Here is a 6228-nt window from a genome sequence, read left to right as displayed (position 1 = left end):
CAGGGCAGCCTGCCCCTGTTTTTGCACTGTCTATTGTGAGCTGAGAATGAGCTTTACTTCTTCTTCTTCTTCTTCTTTTTTAATTTTAGAGCTTTACACTTTTAATGGCTGAGGAAAACCGAAAGAATTTTATTTTCTCACGTGGAAATTGTGTGAAACTCAGTTTTCGGAGTTCTTAAAGTTGGAACAGGGACTTGCCAGCTTCTTTGGTTATTCTCTATGCCTGAAAACTTAATTAATCGTCAATGATCATATTCGCAAAGCCTAAATTATTTCTGTTTTGGCCCTTTACAGAGTGTTTTTTAAATGCCCTGTTCAGCTGGAAGTCTCCTAGTAGTCATATGGGAGAATAAAGTTTTGGTTTTGTGACAATATTTTCTTGTCTATTATATTCATTTTTCATTCTTTACTAATTTCATTCCTTCATATCGCTAAAAGTTTCCTTTAATGGAAGCAATGAAATAACATCAAATAAAATACCTCTGTTGGTAGTTTTCACAGGTAACATGTTAGAACGTATATGCTCAACTAAAAATATGTTGTGTATATACAGTAAATACCACTTTAAGTAGCTTCAGAACTTGTATCTGGTTTCAAGTTACTAGGAAGGTTTGTTAAACATCCAATATTCTAACCTCCAGCTGTTCTCAACTTCAAAAAGATAAAACTTTTTCAATAATTTGTTACCTCAAGTTTCAACTCCGTTTGAGCCACATATATGAACACGCTTTCTAGGTCACATGATTTAATCTGACATATTGCCGATAAGTGAAAATTTTGGAATACCTTACGCAAAAGAGAGATGTTGTTTTCTTCTTCCAGAAAGACAGGTAGTGAAGCCGATCTTTGAACGGTTTGTCGGTTTTTATTAAATCCATAAAGATTAAGCTGTCGAATTAAACTTTTCGTGCTCTTGGTTTCAAATATTCTGAAAGGCTCCTTTCTTTCCAAGACTTCTTTCCTAAAGAGTTCTTCACTGATCACTCTACATGTGCCTGTCTCATCCCACCAAATAGACTCAAACTGATCACTTTCAACTATATTCCAAAGCTTTTGTGGAAATGTGAGTGAAAGAAAATCATTCACATCATCTGTTTCAGAGACAGAATATGTGTAGTGTGGCCTTTTGATCACAAGATCCTCAGACAAAGCCTGAAAAGCACATTCTTCACTCATAGATCTCAAAACTGAGTCCCCAGGTGTATAATCATACCAATAAGATCTAATGGAGGTTTCTGAACCAGTGGATTCATCTTTAGGAGGTCCATCTTGAATTTCTGAAGAAATATGTGCCATCTCAGGGAAAGCTTTCTTCAGATAATTTTCTCATTTGTCTGCTTTTACACAATGCAACTTCAAATGATGTTTGGCTGGCCTACAGAGAGAAACTCTCTGGACAAGCACAGAGGTCCTCCCAGTCAAACAGCTGTGACATCACAAAATCACTGGTCTCCTAGCAATCGAAGGTTGGTTGTGACATGACAAAGTCACTGGTCTCCTAGCAATTGAAGGGTAATGTTCAACCAAGTGTTTACTTCAGCATCAACTTCAAATACAGACTGCTGACAGAAATAGTAACCAAAACCATGAAGCATGCAAAATCTCATTACTCAAGTTGTTGGCTTTTTTTTGGTTCCTGTGTTTGGGATGGCCTTTCTCTTTCTGGCAGTTTGTGGTTCCTCTTTATTGTGGAGGTTCCTCCCTGTGGCTGGGGTTGGACGAGTGGCTTGTCAGGTTTCCTGGTTAGGGAAGCTTGTGTCAGTGTTTCGGTGGGTGCAGCTGCATCTCTTCTCTCTGGAGGGCAATGAAGTGTCCAGTAGTGAGGTTTGAGATGTCTATGGGTTTGCAGTTTGGGCAACCTGTATATTGAAGCTCCGGGCTCTGTTCCTGTGTTGCTGAAGAATGTGCATGGTATGTCTTCCTCTGGAACTTGTTGGCTCTTGGTGGTGCTTGGTTTCAATGTAGGTATGGAGCTTTTTGGATGATTTCTTTTTTTTTTAAAGAAATTTATTTATTTTAATTGGAGGTTAATTACTTTACATGATTGTATTGATTTTGCCATACATCAACATATGTCCGCCACAGGTATACACATGTTCCCTTTCCTGAACCCCTTCCCTTCTCCCAACCCGTACCATCCCTCTGGGTCGTCCCAATGCACCAGCCCCAAGCATCCAGTATCATGCCCTGAACCTGGGCTGGCGACTCATTTCATATATGATATTATACATGTTTCAATGCCATTCTCCCAAAACATCCCACCCTCTCACTCTCCCACAGAGTCCAAAAGACTGTTCTATACATCTGTGTCTCTTTTGCTATCTCGCATACAGGGTTATCGAAAACTCACATCAATAAATCTACTTTATTTCTGAAATAAAAGTGATGTATCATCCTTCTATACACACATTCTTAATATTCAGTCCTGTTACCCTAGCAGACTTGGTCTACTTGCTTCTGTACAAAAAAATTTCTGAATTGACTGTGGGTTTCAGTAGGGGCAGGGGGGGGGGGGGGGGGCGGGAAAGTGCTTATTGTAGGACCAAGCAAGGTGTCTTAGCAGCTGGTGCTTCAAAGACGCAAATCCCCAAACACTGTCAGGGGAAATATTTTAATGGCTGAGTGAGGGTGGAACATGGGGTCTGTGATCAATATTGGGACATTCTACTAGTGGCCTATTACTGAGGATATTGGGAGTCCACATCATTGACCGTCTAGTTCCAACTATGCACTTAAGTTTCAGCCTGGTTTGGGCTTTAGCATCTCTAAAATTGTTCACAGGAGATTGCTCAGAATGTCATCGATGGTCCTTGCTGCTGCTGCTAATTCGCTTCAGTCGTGTCCGACTCTGTGCAACCCCAAAGATGGCAGCCCACCAGGCTCCCCCATCCCTGGGATTCTCCAGGCAGAACACTGGAGTGGGTTGCCATTTCCTTCTCCATGCTGGCCCTTGAGGAGCGACTAAAGACCCTTGAGGTTGACTAGTGGCTAAATCATTATTATTGTCTATCGCTTGATTACTTTCCTTAGTTTCTGTCTTTTCAAGCTTCTCCGATTAAAATTACTGTTGAACATGAGGACGTCTACAATCTCCTACCTCTCTCTCTCGATGTCCATGCTTTTCAGTCTTAAGAAGGGACTGCTTAGTACAATAAAGGAAAACAAGTCTCGGACTTAGAGCTCGATCATAAATATGACACAAAATCTCAGTGCAGGTTCAGTTTCTTTTTCAGGTTTCCCAGCTCTTGGAGTGAGTGAGTCAGCAACAACTTTGGCTCTTTCCTGTTGAGATGGAGCATGGAGTTGGAAACAATTCTAAAATCTAAGCTTGCTATCAATAGTTTATGATATGAAAACATCTCTCTATTTTATATATTATTTATATATATTTCTGTATCAGTATTTTGTCAGGAAACTGGACAAACATTTGAAAATGGGTATATATTTATGAAACGGAGAGAGGTGAGTGATATAAAAGAGTCCTCGTATTTTACATGCGGCCAAGAAAACATATTTGGAAGTATTTCAACTTACATAATATTCAACAATCGAGTAGAATTTGAATCATTCTACATTTGGGTTTTATTTTTTTCCCATTTCTATTACACCTAACATGAATTAAAAGCCATTGCACTTTTTTTCATACACACACTCATGCATAGACAGGTGTATGTATGTATAGATGTCAAAATATAATTTTAGGCAACTTTATGTAGGTGACCACACTCACTGCTAGCTCCCAAGATCGTAATAAACTGTTTGGGAAGCCCTACGTTACTTAGTATCTTTCTGGCTGAAACATTCGTATCTTGTTGCTGAAAAGCTCTCCTTTCATCTAGCTCATTTTCCACTCTTCTTTCTGTAATAAGAGTTAGGGCTCATACTTATGAGGGCACCTTGAACCCAGAAAATTGCAACTCAAGCTTACTTAGTGATATTGTTCAAAAAATGCTGTTGTTTTCCTCACGTTGGACACAATTTTATTTGATTTATTTCTAATATAAATTTGTTTATTTTAAGAGTAGTCTAATTGCTTTACAATATTGTATTGGTTTTGCCATACATTAACATGGATCTGCCACAGGTATACACGTGTCCCCTATCCTGAAAACCCCTGCTACCTCCCTCCTCAAACCATTCCTCATGGTTATCCCAGTGCACCAGCCCCGAGGATCCTGTATCACGCATCGAACTGGTCTGGCGATTCGTTTGACAAACAATATTATACATGTTTCAATGCCATTATCCCAAATCGTCCTACCCTCGCCCTCTCTCACAGAGTCCAAAAGACTGTTCTATACATCTGTGTCTATTTTGCTATCTCACGTACAGGTTTAATCATGACCATCTTTCTAAATTCCACATATATGCGCTAGTTTACTCTATTGGTATTTTTCTTTCTGGCTAACTTCACTCTGTATAATAGGCTTCAGTTTCATCCACCTCACTAGAACTGATTGAAATGTATTCTTTTTAGTGGCTGAGTAATACTCCATTGTGTATGTGTACCACAGCTTTCTTATCCATTAGTCTGCTGATGGACATCTAGGTTGCATCCATGCCCTGGCTATTAGAAATAGTGCTGTGATGAACATTGGGGTACAACGTGTCTCTTTCAATTCTGGTTTCCTTGGTGTGTATGGCCAGCAGTGGGATTGCTGGGTCGTATGACAGTTCTATTTATAGTTTGTTTGTTTGTTTGTTTGTTTAAGGAATCTCCACAGTGTTCTCCATAGTGGCTGTACTAGTTTGCAATTCCACTAACAGTGTAAGAGCGTTCCCTTTTCTCCACACCCTCCCCAGCGTTTATTGCTTGCAGACTTTTGGATAGCAGTCATTCTGACTGGCGTGAAATGGTACCTCATTATAGTTTTGATTAGCATTTTTCTGATACTGAGTGATGTTGAGAATCTTTTCATGTGTTTGTTAGCCATCTGTATGTCGTCTTTGGAGAAATGTTTGTTTACTCCTGTCGCCTATTTTATCATGGGGTCATTTATTTTCCTGGAATTGAGGTTCAGGAGTTGTTTGTATATTTTTGAGATAAATTCTTTGTCAGTTGCTTCAGTTCAGTTCAGTTCAGCTCAGTTCAGTCGTGTGTGACTTTTTTGAAACCCCGTAAATTGCAGCACACCAGGACTCCCTGTCCATCACCAACTCCCGGAGCTCACGCAAACTCACGTCCATCGAGTCAGTGATGCCATCCAGCCATCTCATCCTCTGTCGTCCCCTTCTCCTGCCTCCAATCCCTCCAAGCTTCAGAGTTTCCCAGTGAGTCAACTCTTCATATGAGGTGACCAAAGTACTGGAGTTTCAGCTTTAGCCTCATTTCTTCCACAGAACACCCAGGAATGATCTTCTCTAGAACGGACTGGCTGGACCTCCTTGCAGTCCAAGGGACTCTCAAGAGTCTTTTCCAACACTACAGTTCAAAAGCATCAATTCTGCAGTGCTCAGCTTTCTTCATAGTGCAACTCTCATATCCTAACAAGACTATTGGAAAAACCATAGTCTTGACTAGATGGAACTTTGTTGGCACAATAACGTCTCTGCTTTTGAATATGCGATCTAGGATGGTCATAACTTTCCTGTCATAGGGCAAGCGTCTTTTACAATTTCATGGCTGCAGTCACCACCTGCAGTGATTTTGGAGCCCCCCAAAATAAAATCTGACACTGTTTCCACTGTTTCCCCATCTATTTCCCATGAAGCCATGCGACCAGATGCCATGATCTTAGTTTTCTGAATTTTGAGCTTTCAGCCAACATTCTCACTCTCCTCTTTCAGTTTCATCAAGAAGCTTTTTAGTTCCTCTTCACTTTCTGCCATAAGGGTGGTGTCATCTGCATATCTGAGGTGACTGATATTTCTCCTGGCAGTCTTTGTTCCAGCGTGTGCTTCTTCCAGCCCAGTACTTCTCGTGATATACTCTGCATATAAATTAAACAAGCAGAGTGACCATATATAGCCTTGACGGACTCGTTTTCCTATTTGGAACCAGTCTGTGGTTCCATGTCCTGTTCGAACGGCTGCTTCCTGACCTGCATATAGGTTTCTCAAGAGGCAGGTCAGGTGGTCTGGTATCCCCATCTCTTTCAGAATTTTCCAGTTTATTGTGATCCACACAGTCAAAGACTTTGGCCTAGTCAATAAGGCAGAAATAGATGTTATTCTGGAACTCTCTTGCTTTGTCAATGATCCCGCTAATGTTGGCATTTTGATCTCTGG

The sequence above is a fragment of the Budorcas taxicolor genome, chromosome Y (assembly GCF_023091745.1).
Source record: "Budorcas taxicolor isolate Tak-1 chromosome Y, Takin1.1, whole genome shotgun sequence".
Classification (NCBI taxonomy): Eukaryota; Metazoa; Chordata; class Mammalia; order Artiodactyla; family Bovidae; genus Budorcas; species Budorcas taxicolor.
Note: the sequence above shows the minus strand (reverse complement) of the source record.